Source organism: Ictidomys tridecemlineatus, chromosome 10, assembly GCF_052094955.1.
Source record: "Ictidomys tridecemlineatus isolate mIctTri1 chromosome 10, mIctTri1.hap1, whole genome shotgun sequence".
Lineage (NCBI taxonomy): Eukaryota > Metazoa > Chordata > Mammalia > Rodentia > Sciuridae > Ictidomys > Ictidomys tridecemlineatus.
The window spans coordinates 112,066,430-112,087,876 of record NC_135486.1 but is presented as its reverse complement, the minus strand read 5'-3'; the positions used below and the strand labels follow the sequence as shown (position 1 = coordinate 112,087,876).

The 21,447-nt window shown below is 34.7% G+C and overlaps 1 protein-coding gene and 1 pseudogene across 2 annotated transcripts in view; one reads left to right on the top strand and one right to left on the bottom strand.

Annotated features, from left to right (window-relative positions):
- The window catches only part of LOC144367625 (cytochrome P450 3A11-like), a 492,905-nt gene that overhangs the window by 459,316 nt on the left and 12,142 nt on the right, over positions 1-21,447 (bottom strand). The gene's annotated exons all lie outside the window — the stretch shown is intronic.
- LOC144364731 (cytochrome P450 3A4-like) overlaps positions 1-21,447 on the top strand; it is a 382,460-nt pseudogene that overhangs the window by 358,949 nt on the left and 2,064 nt on the right. Inside the window, exons 2-4 of the transcript XR_013427180.1 lie at positions 13,448-13,514; positions 16,278-16,438; positions 16,664-19,093. The product of XR_013427180.1 is annotated as a cytochrome P450 3A4-like (transcript). The remainder of the gene's footprint in view (positions 1-13,447; positions 13,515-16,277; positions 16,439-16,663; positions 19,094-21,447) is intronic.

The window sequence follows — 21,447 nt, the reverse complement described above, 5'->3', positions numbered from 1 at the left end:
ACCTCTGCTTTCTTTTATTTTAACTTTCTCTGCAAGTGTAAAGTCTTAGGGATTTCATTTGTTTTTTTATGTCAATTAGGAGTTTTCAATAGAAGTGTACACAGGAATATTTCTGCCTATCTCATTCTACTTACTTTGAAGAATGGATGACCAATACATTTTAAACCACTATGTTCTCATGACCTTGTGTACTTCATAATCTGCTAGGGTGACATTAGTTAATTTCAGCAGCCATTTTCTTAATAATGCTTGGTGAAAGCAGCTCCAGAGGTATTATTGTAGTTCTTGTGTTCTATAAGCAAGTGGGAGATGGCTTTGTCTCTTCCTCCCTCTTTATCTTATCTCATCAAGTCCTCAAACCTGCAGAGCTGGCCACATCATCCTGGCTAACTGGCATAGATCATAAAGGCCATTTTTTTTTGAGTGGAAAGAGCATACAGGACTGAGTCCCCACTGATACAACCCCAGCTTCTTAAGCACTTGTAAGAACTTAATAATTTACTTGTCGATTTTTCTCTAATTTAATATCCTTTCACATCAGAAGAAACAATTAAAGCAAAAAAAGAGAACCTTCAGAAGTGGATAAAATCTTTGCCTACTGCACTTAATTTATGGTGTTAATATTCACAATATACAAACAACCCAATAAGCTTAACACCAACAAAAATCAAATAACCCAATCAATAAATGGACAAAAGAACTGAGCACACCCTTCTCAAAAGAAGAAATACAAATGATTAATTAATATGTGAAAACCGTTCAACATATCTAGCAATTAGAGAAGTGCAGTTTAAAACTGCCCTGATTATGAAATATTTTTAAATACAAAAATTATTGGAGAATGAGACATCTCCAATCAGGTTCTGCTTATGAAGAATGTTTTTCATCTTTAAATATCTCTTCCCTGCTTCAGTTACATGACCCTCATTTTATATGGCCAGAATCTTGTTGTGTGTCATCACCTACCTTGAACTTGTATCTAGTGTCACTGTGCATTCTACAGTCAGGCATATGGATTATGGAATATCAGTTTGGATTCCTGGGTGTTGCTCCAACTGAAAAATATGGCTTAGTAGGTTTAATGAGCTCTTCTTTCCCAACATAGATTGTATGATGGTCAACAGCCTGTGTTGGTTATTATGGATCCAGAGATAATCAAAACAGTGCTAGTGAAAGAACATTATTCTGTTTTTACAAATCGGCCGGTAAGCATTCTTTTTTGTAATTTTTTTTTAATTGATTTTTAAAAAAATAAATGACAGCATAATGCATTACAATTCTTATTACACATATGTACCTCAATTTTTCATATCTATGGTTGTATATGAAGTATGTTGAAACCAATTCATGTCTTCATACATGTACTTTGGATAATGATGTGTATCACATTGCATCATTTTTGCTAACCCTGCCCCTTTCTTTTCCCTGCAACCCTTCTGCCCTATCTAGAGTTCATCCATTTCTCCCACGCTCCCCTTTTCTAACCCACTATGAATCAGCTTCCTTATATCAAATAAAAAATTTGAGCATCTGTTTTTTTTTGGGGATTGGTTAACTACACTTAGCATTATCTTCTCCAATGCTATCCATTTACTTACAAATGCATGATTTGATTCTCTTTTATTGTGGAATAAAATTTCATTGTGTATATATCCCCCCCTTTTAATCCATTCATCCACTGAAGAGCATCTAAGTTGGTTCTACAGTTTAGCTATTGTAAATTGTGCTGCTATAAACACTGATGTGGCTGTGTCCCTGTAGTATGCTGATTTTAAGTCCTTTGGGTATAGACCAAGGAGAGGGATAGCTGGGTCAAATGTTGGTTCCATTTCAAGATTTCCAGTGAATCCCCATACTACTTTCCATATTGGCTGCACCAATTTGCAATCCCATCAGCAATGGATGACTGTGCCTTATTCTCCCCATGCTTGCCAACATTCATTGTTGTTTATCTTCATAATAATAGCCGTTCTGACTGGAGTGACATGATAGTGGTTTTGATTTGCATTTCTCTGATTACTAGAGATGATGAATAGTTTTTCATATATTTGTTGATTGAGCTTATATCATTTTCTGTGAAGTGTATGCTCAGGTTATTTTAAAAAATACAAATATTTATTGATTAAATTTATGTCTTGGAGTAATCACAGCTTCAGAGAAATTTGCTCCAAAACTGTTCAGGGAGGTTTCATATAACTTTTCTTCTGTTTTTCCCAATTGACATGCTTTGAATATCATATTAATTATCTCTGAATGTAGTCTATTTCTGTTACTAAGTAACCAGAAATTGACATTAATACAATCCACAGAACTTATTTAGATTTCACCAGTTTTATGTGCCCGTGTACATGTGTGCCTATGTACATTTGGGCAAAATTGCTGCTGTGGATAAATCCATATAATCATCACCTTTCTTGGGACATAGTGATCCCAAGAAAGCTGATGATTTTTTGGGCTTACTTTTGCTAGTTTTTAAAGTCCTGATGGGTCACTTGTCTTTTCCTCTTAACAGGGTCTCCATAAGAGCAAGTATTTTCTTTTATGGGGGAGGCTAATACATGAAAAGCTTTGCCTCTGACTTCTATGTTGTTCTTGTTTCTCTCCTAAAAGTTATAGACTTTACAATTTACATAAAAACCTATGATCTATGTCATGCTCATTGTAAAACACTGTGAGGGTTCATTTATTGTTGTTGTCTTATTTTGTTGGCCTGTGGCTGTCCAGTTGTTTCAGTACCATCTTTAGAAAGACTGTCCTCCCTCTGATCATTCTGTTTTCACCATTGTCAATCATCCAGTTAGGCTGATAGGGTCTGTCTATTTCTCACTCTGTTTTATTTTAGTTGTGCCTGCGCTCTTCTCTACATTGTGATTTTTCTTGCAATGAGTCTCATTACCATTTTAAGTACCTACCTTGGGGGATGGTGACTATATTAATAAAGCAAAGGAAAAAATATGTTATCATCCTGGGACCAGGGTTGTTTGGCTCAGTTGTAGAGTGCTTTTCTAACATGTGTAAAATGCTGGGTTCAGTCCCCTGCACCACATAAAAAAATAAAAAAAAATAAATGTATTGTGTCTATCTACATCTATATATATATATATATATATATATATATATATATATATATATATATATTTTAACGAAGAAGTTACCATCTTAACTTTTCTATGCATGCATTTGCCCCTTAGTTCAAAAAGATGTGACACCTCATCTGGGGGAGTCCCTACTATTATTATCAGAACAGGGCAGGCTAGTGGCCTCTCTCAGTGGGTTTTATTGTAATAAACTGGTCTTTGCCTCTGGCTTGTTGGTTTTTCTGATGACTTCATAGCCTCAGAATGCTGAGCTGACTTCTCAAACTCCTGTCTCCTTGTGTGTTAAGTTAGCATTAGCGACTACCATACTGTTTAACTCCTAATTTTCTGTTATGTTTGTTAACCTGCTAAGACTGACTCAGTTTGTCTGTTTCACTCTCAGTTTATTTTTTATTTATTTATTTTTTGAGAGAGAGAGAGAGAGAGAGAGAGAGAGAGAGAGAGAGAGAGAGAGAGAGAGAGAGAGAGAGAGAGAGATTTTTAATATTTATTTTTTTAGTTTTTGGCAGACACAACATCATTCTTTGTATGTGGTGCTGAGGATTGAACCTGGGCCGCATGCATGCCAGGCGAGCGGGCTACAGCTTGAGCCACATCCTCAGCCCTCCCACTTTATTTATGTTGGTCCCTTAATTTTTCATACAAATTCAGAATAAGTTTGTCTGAAAAAACCAACTTGGTGAGATTTTGATAAGAATTCAATCAAATCTATAGATTAATTTGAAGAAAATCTGTATCTTTTCTGGGATGAATCTTTCAATCTATGTTATGCTTCTCCATTTCTTGAGATTTTCTTTAATATCTTTGATCAACATTTTATAGTTTTCAGCATAGCAATCCTGTACTTGTGTTTATATCTGTGCCTAAAGTGTTTCATTTTCTTTGGAGTGACAGTGAATAGTATTGTATTTTTAAGGTTTTTTTTTCACATATCCCTTGTTGTTATATAGAAATGTAGCTTGTTTTTGCATGTTAATACTGTATCTTACAACCTTGGTGAACCCATTTATTAGTTCTAGAAGTTTTAAAATATTTTTTGAGGTTTTCCACATTGATAATTTAGTCCCCTGAAGACAGGATCACTTCAGGTTCTTTCATTTTCAATTTTCATGCCTTTTTAAAAACTTTGTCCCATTCCTTTAGTAAGAATTTACAGTATGTTAATATTGGATAAAAATGATAAAAGTAGAAAACTTTAAATTGTTACTGATCTTAGAAGAATAGATTCACCATTTCACCAGTAAATGTTATGTTAGCTGAAGGTCTTTGTTGTTGGTGTTGGGTTTTTTAGTATATAGAGTCTCTTTCAGATTGAAAAAGTTTTTTTTTTCTTTCTAGTGTTTTGAGCTTTAATCATGAATGAGCACTGGATTTATACTTTTATAAAGAAAACACAGTGTTGGAAGCTGAATGACAGCTTCCAGCAGGTTGGATTGACAGGCCAGTCTCAAGCTGGGAAACATGATTATCTTTCCTTTTCCTTCTGTCCCTCCATGTTTGTGTAGTGGGGGATGATTCAAAAAAAGTGCTTTCATATAATTGCATTATTTTTTCAGAATTGAGAAGAAGTTTCTAATCTTTTAAGTTATTAGCTACTATTTTTAAGTGGCTATATACTGGCGTCCCTTGCAAGATATTCATGCTGTACATATATGGAAAAGCATAACTGGTCTGGGCAACCTAGTTTTCCAAGGTTATCTGGATGACTGTTATCAATCAGTTTTTTCCTGCCTGTGTAGGATGCCCTAGGTCAAAATGCTCTCTGTTCCCTGGGGGAACAGTTTACCTACCATGAGGGGCCTTTGTACTTACACAGCAGCTGTAATATAAATACTAAACACGCATCTGGTGGCTGGGTACCCCCTCTACCCTCACAAGAAAAGAGGAATTTGGGATAAAATTTATGGAGCATCTAGCACAGGGCCTGCACCCTAGTAGACACTCAGTAAATAACTGATTAAAAAAACCGATGCCTGTTTAACAAGTTCTCTACAATGTGGAAACTTCCAAAACATACCTCATACAAAATGTCTTTTTCTTTGTGAACTTCAGGTAGTTTTGCCATTGGGATTTGTGCGAAAATCTCTCTTTGGAGCAAGGGATGAAGAGTGGAAGAGACTTCGAGTCTTTCTGTCACCAGTATTCTCCAATGGGAAACTCAAGGAGGTAATAAACTTAGAGGACTTTAGTTAGAAACTGAAATAAGGATTTGGGGATGGGACATACGTGAGAACATTATCGTTTTCCAAAGAATATTCCACTAAGTTTGAAAGTCCTAATTAAAAAAAAAACTAAAAGTAAATATCAGAAATATCAATAGAGTAGAAGGAAGGGAACAGAGGGAAGGAAGAGAGAGATGAAAGGGGAAGTATTGGGACTGAGTTAGAACAAATTATTTTTCCATGCTTTTATAATTATTTCAAAAGGAAACATTGTTATGTATAAATAAAAAGAACTAATTAAAAGTTTCAAATCACCTTGTGCCTTTATGTTCTAGAAGAGATATTATTTGATTCATTATAAATCTCTCATACTTTATAATCCTGAGAAAACCAGAGCCTCGGGGACTCGATTCTCCTCTAACTTTGGGTGGAGTTGTATTTTGTGCTTAGATGATCCCCATCATTAACCAATATGGAGACTCATTGGTGAAGTACATGAGCCAGGAAGTGAAGAAAGTTGAGCCTGTCACTGTGAAAGAGTAAGTAGCAGGCAGCTCTGGGGTTCTGAGCTGTTTTAAGACCTTCCAGCACCCTGCCAGAGAACTGAAATTACCACTGTTGAGCTAGTTCCTGACCAGACAAAAGTAAGTGTGTGGTGTCACAACCACAATGGGACACCCAAGGAGGAGAGGCTCCTAGGATGAGGCAGGGTGCTGGGACATCTGTGTAGAAAAACAGAATTTGTTTATCTCCTTGATCATCAATGTGGATATTATGTAAGTCAAAACACATGTTTTACAATGAAGAACATAATTACTCAGAAGTTGAGGGTAGAGCCTAGGGAATGTTGGATGGGGGGAAGTTTCTGGTACCTACTTAGCAGGGATAGAAAGATATAACACAGGGCTAGGGTTGTAGTTAAGTGGCAGAACACTTGCCTACCATGTGTAAGGCACTGAGTTTCATCCTCAGCACCATATAAAAAGAAACTGATAAAATAAAGGCATGCTGTCCTCTACAACTAAAAAAAATTATTTAAAATTTTAAAAAAGAAAGATACAATGCAGGCTATAGAACAACAAATCTCTTCATGGCTGCACTGAGAATATCAGCAAAATACAAAATATGAAATATTCTCACCACTTCTTCCTCCAGTCTCAACAGAGATAAGATCCTGAAAGGATATGGATTACAACTACCATATCATTTGTTGTATAAAATTGGTTATTTTGACCCATGAACAACCTCTGATACTGTCTTGGGAAATCTGAGAGAATATGTTCCCCAAGTTGTGAGCTCATCCAAGTACATTTTGAGGAAATTTTCAATGTTTTAACTGAGGATATTCTTACTCATTCCCTTTTGCGAGATTCTGCCCTTGGGGCCACTTTGGGTCCTGGAGTTCAGGACTTCTCAGGAGCTGTAGCAATGGGTGCAGAGAAAAGGGGACAATGTTTCTGCCTCTCAGAACAGGGTGTTGCTTTTATGTGATGTCTAGAGAGGAATCAGCTCTGGGCACAGACTGTGCTTAGGCAGGACCTAGGTCAAGGTCACCTATATTGGATCCCCTACCAGGAGTCAATTATAACATCCTGGTCTTGCTGAAGCTCCATACTTAATCATCTTTTATCATCTACACTTCACTCACTGATGTAATTTATCTGATTATGGGTGTCTGTCTCTATGTGACTGAACTCCTTGAGCTTACTACCCTTGTGTCCCTAACTCCCCTGGCACAGGGGCAGCTACCTCATGGCATTTGATAGGATCATGGACTAGTCATTTGATCAACAGATATTTCTGAAAGTGTGTGAATGTGCTCATATCACGTCTTCCAGCATGTGTAGTAGGAGAGTAAAGCAGTGCAGATTAAAATTTTACATTTCTTTCTCTACTCAGAATTTTGGGGTGCTACAGCATGGTCATTATTGTTAGCACATCTTTTGGAGTTAATGTCAATTCCCTCAACAATCCACAAGATCCATTTGTGAAAAAAGCCAAGAAGGCCCTTGGTTCAGATGACTTTCATCCAATTTTTCTTATAATTAGTATGTGGATCAACATTTCTTTTTTTCTTTTAAAATAACAATTTCATTAAGAGATTATTTACATACTATATGATTCCTTAAAATGTAAAATTTTATAATTTTAGCATGATAAATGATATGTACAGCCCTCACCATTGTCAAAACTCAGAAAACTCATTATCTTTTATCTGTCAGCTTTTAACATCATTTACCTAAAACAAACACTACTGAATTTTCTATTCCTTTAGCTTTGCATATAATGTATACATTATAAAAATAAAGACATGGAATATGTTGTCTTTTGTGATGCAATTTGATATCATTTAGCATTTTTTTCCAAGTGAAATATATATCAGTACTTCCTGTTTATGGCCAAATAATATTCCATTGTATAGATATACTACAATTTAGTTATCCTTTCTTCAGTTGATAGACATTTATGTTATTTCGACCTTTTGGCTATTATGAATGGTGCCGTTATGAACATTAGTGTGAAACTTGTTTGTGAACTCTAGTTTCCAATTTCATCTGAGTGTATACTCAGGAGTGAAATTGCTGCCTCACAAAGTACTTCTGTCAGTGTTTTCCATAATAGCTGTACCATTTAATATTCTTACCCAAAGTGTATGAGGGTTCCAATTACTTCACTTATTTTCTAACACTTCCTGTTTCCATCTCTTATATTAGACATTTTAGTGGATGTGAGATGGCAACTTATGTGGTTTTGATTTGCATTTTTCTGTTGGTTACTAATAACAAGCAATGTTAATCATTTTTATTTGTTCTTTTTAGCTATGCATGACATATTTGTAAAAACATAAAGTATACCTTATTCTAATTAAGATGCCAGGCTTGTGGAGTTACATGATGTGGAGATTCACCATAAGGTGTTCATCTATGTACAAAGGAAATATAATTCAGATTCATTATTTTAAAGAATGTCTATCCGTATCTTTTGCCCACAATTACCTGAAGCATTTGTCTTTCTGTTTTGAGGCTTAAAAATTTTACTGGTGTGAGTCTGTAAGACGTACAACAAGAAGAAGGAAATCTTGTTTTCCATTTGTGTACAATGTGTCAAAATGCATTCTACTGTCATGTATAACTAATTGAAACAAATTAAAAATAAAAAAAATAAATTCTAAATAATTTAATTGAAAAAATACTTCTTCATGTATTCCTTACACAGTTTCTTATCAGATTATGATTTGTAACATGTTTTTCCTATTCTATAGATATCTTTTTATTTTCTTGATAGTGTCTTTTGAAGCACAAAGTTTTTAATTCTTTGCAGTTTATTCCTATCATGGGAGGTACTACATATCCAAACCATTATAATGAATGAGATGGATTTCAAAATCTTAAAATGTATTAATCTCAAAGCTGTAGAGTTCACAAAAGAAAAGCAATTGACAGTAGATGGATGATATTGGATGCCATTTATATAAATGTTAGAAACTCAACAGATCTTGGAAACAACATTTAAATGATATATGACTTATGTCATTTCCTTTTATTGTTTGTACTTTAAGTATCAAATATAAGAATTGATTGAAGCCATATGGACTTACATACTTTTTATGGTTTACTACTAAAATTGTAGTTTAGCTCTGATATTAAGGTTGCCTAACGACTTTAATTTAAGTTTTACATTCAGGGCCAGGTGAGGACAACATGTTATTCTTTTGCATGTGGCTATGTAGTTGTTCCAGCACCATTTTTTTGAAGAGTGTCTGCCCAATTCAATGGCCATGGCACCTTTCTGAAAACCCCAGGGGCCATAGACATGTGGGTTAATTTATGGACTCTAAATCCTATTCCATTAATCTATATGTTTACCCATCTTGTAGGACCACATTTTATTTTTGCTTTGCAATAGGCTTTGAAATCAAGAAATGTGAGTCCTACAACTTTAATCTCATTTTTTCAACATCATTTTAGCTATTCTGGGTCCCTTTGAATTCTATTTGAATTTTAAATCAACTTGCCAATTCCTCAAAGAAGCCAGCTAAGATTCTGTTACAAAGTTCATTAGGATCTGCAAATCAATTTCAATACTATTGCCATTTGGACAATATTAAGTTTTCTTATACACAAACCTGAGATGTTTTTCCTAGTCATGTAGATCCTCTTTCTTTTATTTCAACAATATTTTGTAGTTATTATTGTGCTTGTCTTGCACCTTTGTTAAATTAATTCTTATGAATTTTATTCTTTTTAATGTCATTGAATATAGAATTATTTTCTAATTTCTTAGTTTTTTTTTTTGGATTGCTTATCACAGTGTAGAGAAATGCAGTTTATTTTTGTGTACTGATCTTGTATCGTTAAATGCTGGTAAACTTGTTATTACTTAAAATACTCCAAGAGAAGTGGTGAGAGAAAGATGCTTGTCATGTTCTTGATTTGGGGTGAAACTATTAAATTATTAAGCTACAAGTTTTCAAAGACATCGTTTATCAGGTTTATAAAATTTCATCCTAGTCCTGATTTGCTGAGGGATTTATCACAAAAGAATGATTTTGAGAATTATTTTTCCGGAGGGAAGGTTGGTTTTGATTTTTATCAAATGTTTTTTTCTGCATCTGTTGAAACAATCCTCTGTGTTGACTTTTTACTTCATGGATTTGGTGTATTACACAACCATTTCCTGTGTTGTCTTTGCTTGGTGTTAGTAGTAGGGTAATATTGGCCTTTTAGAGTATATTCAGAAATGCTCTTTTAATTTTGGAAGTGTTTATGAATAATTGGTATTAGTTCTTTATTTTGTAGAATCTACTATTAGAACAATCCAGATCTGGGCTTGTATTTGTGAATAACTTTGTATTACTCATGGTACATTTTTCAAGTTTATTCAGGTTTTATATTTACTTCTAAATCAATTTCTGTAGTTTGTAACTTTTAGGATTTTCTGTACAAATATATGTGAATAATCAAATTGTTAGAATTCTTTCATAATCCCTCTCCAATGTTAGTAATAAATTCTTCTTTCACTTTTCTTGCTATTCATTTCTTTTTAGTATTTATTTTATTTTTTAATTAACATATATGAGTTATGCAAATAAATGGAGTTCCATGTGATGTCTCAACACATATACACAGCATACACAAATAAAATAGAACCTTTCTTTATCCACCTTCTGCCATAGCCCTTTCCAACCTTTAATAATCACTATTATACATTCAGGTCAAATATTTTTACCTTCCACATATGAGAAAGAACATGTGGTACTTGTACTGATGTGTCTAGTTTAGTTCATAAGCTGAATGTCCTCTAATTGCATCTACTTTTAGCTATGAAATACAGGATTTTATTCCTCTTTATGGATGAATGTTCCATTGGGCATATATGTATGTGTGGGTATATATATTTTTATTATAATATATTATAAATACATACATTTTATATTATAATATATAATAAATATATATATCATTTTTTTTATACATGTATTGATGGATGTCTAGATTTAATGCACATCTCAGGTTTCCAGAATAATATAGAAATAAATCTGGATGTACAGATTTTACAATCATTTAGATAAAAAATAAATTAATATAAAATATGTTTTATTTATCTATAGAATATTACATTTATAAATAATATATATTTCCATAATATAACAAATTTTAAAAAAACTTAATGACCAAACCTCCAAGTAATCCAGCTTAAAAATAGGAAAAAGCTCCAAATAGCTATTTCTCAAAAAAAAAAAATACAAATGACTTAAAAATACATGAAAAAACTATTCAATATCACTTGGTGTCAGGTAAATGCAAATCAAAACTACAATAAGACATCATTTCACCCTGGTTAGAATGACCATTATCAAAAAAGAATGAATAAATGAAAAAATAACAAATGTTAGTTAGATGTGGAGAAAAAGTTCTCTTACATATTATAGGTAGAAATGTACACCATTCTAAAAAAGAGTGTGAAGGACCCCAAAATAAATAAAAGTAGATATACCTTCTGATCCAGATGCCAACTTCTAGTACATATTGAGAGAAAATATCTTCATATGAAACTGTTATCTCTTTGTATTTTTTGGTCAATCTGGCTAATGGTTTGGAGATTTTTATGATATTTTCAAAGGGATAAGGTGACGTATAGACATCTTTTGTTTTTTTCAATTTTATTTCTTTTCTATTTCATTTGTTTAAACTTGAGTTTTTATGATTTTCTTTCTTATGCTTGCCATTTGTTTACTTTCTTATTTTTACCATTTTATGATTTAACTTAGACTATTGACTTGAGAACTCTCTTTTATAAAACCTATACATCTGTAGCTCTATGTTTAGGAGCGCCGCTTTTGCTACTTCTCCTAAGTGTGATATAACATGTCTTCACCTTAATTCACCTAAAAACAACTTCTAGTTGTCTTTGGATACCATCTTTTATGCTTGACAGTTGTATCTGGAAGTTTTATGGTTAATTTGCATTTTTGTCTGAGTTTCCTGATTTTTCATCTGTTATTGATTTCTGGTTTCAGTTCTTGATAGCTGAGGAACATAGGCCAAATTGTACCTATCCTGCCTACTTTTCCTTGAATGCATAATTAAATATAGCACAGACTATGAACTGGTTTACCCAGAGACCCTATTCCAATTCACAAAAGGGTAAGGGGCCAGAGAATTTAATCTTCTTTCTTTGCTCAGTCCAGTGGCATTGATGGGGCCACTGATCACCTGCTATGGTGGCTGCAACCCCATGTATGAAGTGCCCTTGCTCAGACATGAACCAGACACCAGGTACTGGCCACAGAGGAATCGCTTCTGGTTGAGAAAACTGATGATTTTTCTCTTCTGTATTTTTTAGAAAATAATCAAAGCTCCTGGGATGTTGCCTTTTCATCAAGGTTTCTCTTTATTTTTTCTTTCACTTTCTTTTTAGTGATATTTCCATTCCTTAGACCAGTGTTTCAAGCATTAAATGTCTATAGGTTTTCAAAAAGTTTTCTGGATTTTTAAAAAAATGCTGTAATGAGGATGAAACAAAAACGCCTAGAAATTTTTTTTAAAAAGGTAAAACCTGGTGGTGGTGACATGACAATGTTTGATTTCTGATCATTTATTTGCTGTGTACATCTGACTTGTGCATATACAAATGTACATGTAATTTTGTAAGTGGTGCTGGGGATTGAATCCAAGGCCTCATATATGCTAGGCAAATACTTAATCACTGAGCTTCATTACCCAGACCCTCTCTGTACATTTTTTAAAGTTGATGGAATACTTTAAGATTTGCACTGGAGGATTTTTACATTTTGGTTAGAATGAAAAGCAAATTTTAAAAAGGCAAACTGATAATGAGTAAGATTGACAATGTTTGATACAATAATAGACATGACTTTATGTCTTGAAAGAAATATCATTTAAATAAAAACCTTATCATTTCCCTCCCATTCAGTAAACTGTCAAAATAAAAATCCTTTTTCAAAATGATTTTACTGTTAAAAAGTATTCCCCAAATCTTAGACTGGTGAACAATCATTACAATTCCAAGCCCTTTACATCTTAGTTGGCACATTCTTCAAAGGAAGGTCCTATTGGGCACCTGGTGAAGTATGTGTATGTTAAATCTGAGTCTTTTCCTGTCCACAATCAGGCTGTGCTCTTCAGTGACCATCAAGGTGATATGCTAACCAGCTTTGCCTTCTGCTTTGCCTGGAGGTTAGCACAAGAATGTCTCCAATTCAGGGAGGCAGGACAGCCATCCCCAAGTGTCATGGATGATTGAATCATGTACCTAATGGGTGGAGAATTTGATGATACACAAACAAAAGCTAGTAATCATCTTTGAAACTACCAAGTGTATTAAGTGTGGCCATTGAATAAGAATGAAGGCAAACTAAAAGAATTTAAGTCCAGGACCACGTTCTGGGCAAGCAGGTGTGACAGGAAAAGGAACAAACCCAGCATTAGGGAGAGTAAAGACCAACAGATATTGGACACCATAGCTGAATTTCTCTCAGGAAAATATCCTGTTTTCCATGGTTTATACATGCATGTTTTGTTCACTGGTGGGTTGTGCTACCCTAGCCAGACTTCTGGACTTAAAGGAGCCATATTCTATGAAGGGAGGTGAAATGCTACATTCCAGATTTACTTCTGACTTTATGACTGATTTTGTCATTTCTATTTCCATTTCTGCTTCTAGAACCGCATTGATTTTCTCCAGTTAATGATTGATTCCCAGAATTCCCAAGACAAGGAGCCCTACCAAGGTAACCAAGAATGTTTCATGGTCCATTGACAGGGAAATTCAAATAAGCAAGTTATCATGAAAATATACACGTTTTCTAGAGAAAATAGATTTCCACCAAATTGCAGGAAGATACACCTTTGGATATTGCAAATGGTGCCACATGTACTGTCTAGAATCATACAGGTGTAACAAGGCTCAAAAATTGAAGGGAAACTAGGAGAAAGCATTTCAGTCATGAAGTTAGTCTGTTGTCTTTTTACCATCGACATCAGAACAAATGCTTATTTGCAGCCTCATTCAGATGCACTGAATCAGAACCTCTGCGTGAATATTTGCATTTGTACATCCAATCAGCAGGTTCACTGTCCCAGTAGTGGTGAGGGTCAATGGCAGTACTGGGTGAAAATGTGTTCACTAGCTTCATCTGATATTAAGATTAGTTTTTCCCATGTAATTCATAAGAATGTTGTGGGGGGAAACCTCTTATACTGTGTAAACATTCTATTCCTCAGCATACTTTCACCAACTAGTTTTATCATACATGGATGATTTTTGATAGAAAGCATTTGAATTATGATGTTTACAAACTGCTGTCTTTATCATTCTATCATCTACCGGACATTTATGAGTTGGTATTAGATTGTAAGAGAGTTCCATTCTTATTTATGTCAGTATGATGTTATATACTATCAATTTATTCTCTTGCTATCATTTTTTATTTTGATGGTCAAATTCTCTTGGGCTTAAGTCTTTTAACAACTTCTCCCTTCTCCTTCTGTTCCTCCTCCGTCTCCTCTTCCTCATCTTATATTTTGATTGTTAAAATTGACTATATTTTATAGCAGTTTTAGTTTCATAACAAAACTGAGAAGAAGGCATAGAGATTGCCCGTATCCATTTTTTCTCTAAATTTATATGTTTCCCCCATTACAAACATCCCTCACCTAAATGATATATTTTCCATAATCAATGAAACATCACAGATAAGTCACCTTACCCCTAAGTTCATAGGTTAACATAAGGGTTCTTGAGTTTGTACATTCTATCAGTTTTGATACCTATATAATGATATATATCCACATTGTAGAAACATACACAGTATTGCATATGTTTTCTCATATTGTTTTGGGAGAACATTCTTGCTTTCTGGTGCAAGAAACTCTAGGTTTCTTGTCTATTTCCTCTGATCAGGCCTGGAATCACCCATTTTTTCTAGAAGCCCTGGATCCTTTAAGTGAGAGACAGTATTAGAAACCAAAATCTGGAAGTGTAATGTGACCATTACTACTGTAGTTTCTTCTAGATTGTTTCTCTGAACAGAGATATGAGTATAAAATATATTAGTGCAGACTGAGCAATATAAATATTTCTATGTGAGTCCATATACATGGTTGAAGCAGTAATCCTCTCCCTGATTCCACTACAACTTTCTGTGGTGAAGAAAGTACTAAATATACATATTGTTCATACAGTAAACACTAGACACGTGGCTATGCAGCTTTTGGCATGTAGGTAATGTTACTGAAGAAGTGTACTTTCTATTGTTATTTAGATTTAATTTATTAAAATTTAAATTTAGATAGACACATATGATTAGTGGCTACCAGATTGTACTGAAAAGTTGTAACTTATGTTTATAATCCAATTTCATTTCAGTATCATTGGGTTTATGCCAGTAGTGGGGAAAACTCGATTTGAGTTTTCCCACAATAGCATCATAGAAAACTTCTGTAAGCTAGAATTACATGTAGATGTTTCTCACACTCATTTTGCATTATTTTTTTGTTATGAATTACATGGTTGGAATGTATACCATGTTTCTTTCAGGTATTCGAGTATCAACAAATTGTAATCATTTCTCCAATCCATGAGATGAGTACTTGAATGTGATTTTTCAGGAGAAAAGTCAAAAGAAACAACACCTTCTATCACAAAGGCTGTTTGATGATTATGAAGTTCAGCAAATAGAGGGGATGTGTACTAGAAAAGATGACATTCAGCCCAAGATTGATAAGCAATGTTAATTCCACTCACTGAACCCCATCGTCCTATGGCTTCTGCCTAATACCCTGTATCAAAACATTCTTTCTTGTGTGATTTTAATACCACTCATTAGACTCTAGTTAATCACTACTCTTCTTGGGTTGTTTTTCTCTGTATAGTTTCTGCACACCCTGAGATCATCCATTTTGAAGACTGGTGCCCCAGCTCTTCTATTACCTGATGATTCTTAGGCTAGTTTGTGAACACAGTTGACCACATCTCATGAAAGTTCAGATTTCAATTTGGTAGCTATAGAGCGAAGCTTGAAACTCTGTGTTTCTAATAATCTCCTTGAAGCTGTTGATGCTGCTGGTCCATAGACCACAGTTTGTGTTAAAAAATTTCTCTGTGGCTTAGTATAGTTCTGTCAATCATGGCCTTTATTTTCCCTGCAAAGATGCCAGTATTGCAAATGCTTTCAAGGTTCTTCAACCTACATTCTAGATACAGTAAGCTTATTTTTTTCCCAGTGGAAGAGTGTTACCCAATATTTATAGCTAAACAACTTTCATGATATGCAAGGCACACTTGAAAAATACTGTTTGTTGGACATTCATACTGTCCCTTGAAATCACCCAGTTGTGTTCGTGGTAGGGTGGTGGCAGAATGAGGAACATTATGAATTGCTCTTCCAGTTTTTCCTCATGGAATTTTGGATCATCATTCTGATTTATCTTCATGTAAACTGTAAAGTGTGCATGGACCTTCTTAGACTAATTTGTCTTTCCTCTCCTTTTAGCTCTATCTGATCTGGAGATTGCAGCCCAGTCTATTATCTTTATCTTGGCTGGCTATGAAACCACTAGCACCACTTTTTCATTTATTATGTATCTACTGGCCACCCACCCTGATATCCAGAAGAAGCTTTAGCAGGAGATTGATGAGACTTTGCCCAATAAGGTGAGTGAATGGAACCTGGAGGGGAGAGGAGAGGTAAAATCTCAGGGCATCTCAGTGTGCCATTGGGCTGTTCTAAATTCATGATGGTTATTAAATGCTTTGTAAATGCTATGGTATTTTACCAATATGAGTTATTTGAGGAGCTCTGAAAACATCAGTGTACTGTGTCAACAGAGTTTTAAGTCATTTCTAAATCTTAATTTACAAAAATTTCTTTCTTGCCAGGCACCTGTTACATATGATGTACTATTTGAGATGAAGTATCTGGACATGGTGGTGAATGAAACTCTCAGATTATATCCAATTATTGAGAGAATTTTGAGAGTCTGTAAAAACGATGTTGAACTCAATGGGGTGCTCATTCCCAAAGGAACAACCGTGGCTATACCAACATACAGTCTTCATCAAAACTCCACGTACTGGCAAGAACCTGAAAAGTTCTACCCTGAAGGGTACAGGGCTCCTGAGAAAGTAAATCCACCCTTAAGAGGCTGTTTTACACATATTCTTAGGTCTTTTAGTACAGATGGCATACATGTGATTTTAAAATTTTCTTGTTTTAAGAAAATTTTAAGAAATATTTTACAAAGTGGTAATTGTTTTAGAAAACAAACATTAGAAATAATAAATGACTATAGCCATCTAAGGCCCTAGAACATCAAGATAAGACCTATCTATTATTAATGTGAAAAATGTCAGTATGGACATTTTTGTAAAAATGTGTAGTTTTTAAGAACTAAAATGCTATCACATTTCATTTGATGTTGAACTGTTTTTTTATTTTATTTAACAGTAATCTATAAACCTTTCTGCCACTTGACCACTCTCTTATTTTAGGTGCTTAAATTTTTTAATCATTTTAGGGTTTTTGTCCTGTGCACTTTAGCTCCTTGAATTTTCTACCAGCTTTAGGAAGCACTTCTATCTTCCACTTGATTAAACATTGCTTCCTGGATCCTCCAGCACAATTGTTAAATACTAGTTAAGGCCTGAGAAACCACCCCCACCACCCAGATTGTTTAAGCAGCCTCACTGAGGATGGAGAGAGCTCAGATCCTCTGAGTCTTGTCTCTGGAGTGTTATGGGCCAGCTTCTCATACTCTCCAAAGTTGATGACTCTTTCAAAGCCAAGTAACCTGCCCCCAAGACACCTGAGATATTCATCTTTAAATATGTCTTGACCTTGGTCTTCTGAAAATTTGAATCCAACCTCACAGTTTGCACTCTGGAAAGAGTTACTGTTTTCCTGTTGTTGTACTGAAGAGCAAAATAGAGAAAGTTTTCAGGGTAGTGTCTGGGGGGTCAGGTGGCATGGGATCAAGACTTCTCTTGGCCCCTAACTTTACACTTCCTGATTAGAGTGACCTTGTCTTGTTGGTTATGAGTTCTTCAATGCCAGTTTCCTCCAATTTCAGCACTTCCAACATTTGAACTACACAGATACAAAATCAGAGATTACACATCTCTTTGATTCACTGAGGCATGATAAGATACTAAATGCTTAAGGTGCATCAGGAACTAGACCAGGATGAGGAAAATTACAAAGATGTATGGTGTGCAGGACTCTTGACATACACGCAAGCATAATCTACAGACAGTAGTTTGGAAAACACTTTCAATGCTTCCGCATCTGCTCATCATCTGCCCAAACAACTATAAACCAACCTCATCAGACCCTCCACACACCACACACCCTCCAAGAGATCCCATGTTACTTTAAATTACAATCACCTATAAATTTGCCAAAATGTTCTCAAATATATAAGAATACATTTAAAAACAATCACAATGTCATTATCACTTTCTCCAAATCAACACTTTCTCATTAAAGTAATCAAATAACTAGGGCTCAATTTGAATAAAACCTGGGTTCAACATTCCAGGAATTATTTGTAACCTGATGAGACAGACTCAGAAGACAATGATAATATTCTATGGGGAGAGAGGCAGAGACAGAAGGAGAAGGAGAAAAAAGATGAATGAGGAGGAGGTAGAGGAAGAGAGGAATTGGGAAAAAGAAGACAGAGAGGAAGGAAGGAAGACAAGAAGATCCAGAAAAAAAGGAGTATAGAGAAGAGAGTTAATTATACTGGGAGAATTTTGTCCTCCTTCATCAATAAAAATATGAAATGCAGGAGTGGGAGTTAAGGAAGGAACACACTTTTCTTCATTTATATGCTCATTTTCTAATTTTTTCAGAGTGTGTATGGATCACAATCCTGAATATAATTTCAGTACTTAAAGACATATTTTCTTTTAAATAGCATTCATCACATCTTAACAAGACAGAGAGCTCCTCTAGTGTAAGGAGAATGAAAAAGTTCTGTAGGTTTCAATTCTTATAAGCAAAGTCACAGCAGGATTTCAGTGACCATTCCAAAAAAGAATCCTGTGTTTTGCTGCTTATGAATATTCGGGATACAACCCCAATTATGTAGGTTTCATAGATTTATGTCTTAATAACTTGTTTTCATCTACTATTGTGGAATCAGGTTCAGTAAGAAAAACAAGGACAGCATCAATCCTTACGTATACGTGCCCTTTGGAAATGGACCAAGAAACTGCATTGGCATGAGGTTTGCTCTCGTGAACATGAAACTTGCTGTAATCAGATTACTGCAGAACTTCTCCTTCCATCTGTGTAAAGAAACACAGGTCAGGGCACTTTATGAAAAAGTAAGGTCTTGTGGGTAGTTTCATTTAGTTGAGGAAACTGTTTAAAGAAAATATCTGCTCATTCAAATAATCTCTTTTGAGACACTTGTGCGATGTTAGGCTTCTTCAGTTTTGGAGCTCTATATCTGTGGCTTTATAGAAACAGAGTATAAACAATCAGATAGAATCCATTGGGATTAAGTTTATATGCTTATGTGCAGTGTTTTTGAACTTTATTAAAGTATAAACTCGATTATAATTCAAATGAGCATGAGGCTGCTTTACATAATCAATCCTGAATTGTGAAAATCATGTTTGGATTATGTCAAGTGCTGTTTTCCTCAACAGAACTTATGGAAATTTTGTGACAGTTTTTCTCAACTATTTTCTGAACATTGAAATCAACATAGAATTTTAAAATACAAGATATTTGGTTCATCTCCAAAATTCTAAAATCACTTGCCTAGAGTTTGACTCTAAAAGCTCCCTGTTGGTCTCATTCTGAGACAAAGTTGAGAAACATTGACATCAATCATTTCTTAAAGATAGGAAGGATTTATGCAGTTCAGTGTTTTCCTAATTGATCCAACCTTCCTGGCATCCTGTTGCAGAAAAACTACTTTTCCATTTCAATAGTAACTCTTTGAATCTTATTTCCCCATTTTCCTCATTCTATTCTCATCTTTCAACTTCTAGTTCAGTCCCCAAACTCCTCTAAGTAGTCCTCCCATCTAATGCAGGGCCCATGAATTTCTCTCTTTTGATATTGGTTACTCCAAACTTTTATGATCATCTAAGTTAATAATTTGTCCCAAAAGCATCCCATTTGGAGGCCCATTTTTTTTGTATATTAATTACATCATACCACTGAACTACATCACCTCATTTTTGCCCTTCATGAATTCTCAATGGTGACTTAGAGAGAAACTTGTTCTTGGAAGGATTCAAAACATATTTAAGAAGAGACCTTTCATTGATTTAGAGTACTTGGCTCTAAATTTTTTGCTTTTTTTAAGTTTAAAATTTAACAAATGACACCTCTATCTCTCTATCTCTCTGTCTATTTCTCTCTCTCTCTGTCTCTCTCTCTCTGTATCTCTGTATCTCTCTATCTCTCCTAATCTAATGTCAACCCAATCTATTGTTTGTGTTTCTCTCTATGCAGAAAATATTTGCAAACTATCTGAAATTTAAGAATAGTAATGTTTTGCATTTATGGAACTATGTGGACTCTCTCCTGTGAAGAATACACTTTTCATTGAGTCACAAAAAGCAAGGTTCTATATGGCTTATTTCTAGGAACTGATCATTTATTATGCAATTTCTTTCCCATTTGTTCGTGTTCCATATGGGAAAGGAGGAGACAGAAGTGGTGTCCATTTTATTTGAGAAGTCAGGGCAGTCAGGTAGCTATCCTCTAAGCAGGAAGAAGCTTAAATCTCAGAGAAAGTAGGTCTCTAGTATGTCTGAGATGGGGCAGGTACTTTCTGCAAGCTTCTAGTATTTCCAAAATTGTAACTTCTCAATCTCCATGACAATTGTCTTTTCTTCTCTCTCTTGGGTGTAGAAGATTACTCTGTTGGAGGTACCACCAACACTAAAGGAATGCCTTGGTGGAAACGGGACTAAAGGGGTACTCAAAACTATGTAGAACTCCAATGTGCCCCTTTTTGCACTTCAAAGAGGAAGAGAAACTTTAGGGGGAGAAAGCATGTTGTTCCCTGAAGGTCTTTTCCATCTTTAAACTTCATGGGTTCTATCAAGAGGCATGCCTGGACTCTTAGAAGAAAAGGACTGCTCATAGAGTTCAAATTATAAAACCTAATACAGGGTTACCTATGTAACCCATCCGTGAAGCAACCTGAGCAAACATCCATAAAATTCGCTTTATTTAGCTTTACAAAAAAAGCGTTTGAAATAATACCAAAAATCTAGTTTAAATTATTTAAATTCATCTATTTTGCTGAAAATTTTTTATTTGTGTTGCTGGGCAAATGTTCTACCACTCAGGCTCATCATCACCTGTTTTCCAAAAATTTAAATTATAAAGAACACAAGCCAACATTATTTTATCTCAGTGATGGTAGAGAATAGATGCTCATGAAATACTTCTTTAAATGGACAGAGGCATGCATGCTTTCATTCTACAATATTGTCAAAGCTTAAAGAATAAATGTAAGGAATCCCAGACACATGAGGCTGAAAGTAGTTTTTACATGTTTGTATAGCTTTATTGTCTGAAATGTACCTTTTCCGATTCTTTCTGTTGTTCGGGTTTCATTTACTACATCTAAATATACTTGCTGAATGTTTGCAAATTCCTCTGAAATTAAGCAAGACACCACGTCTTCAAC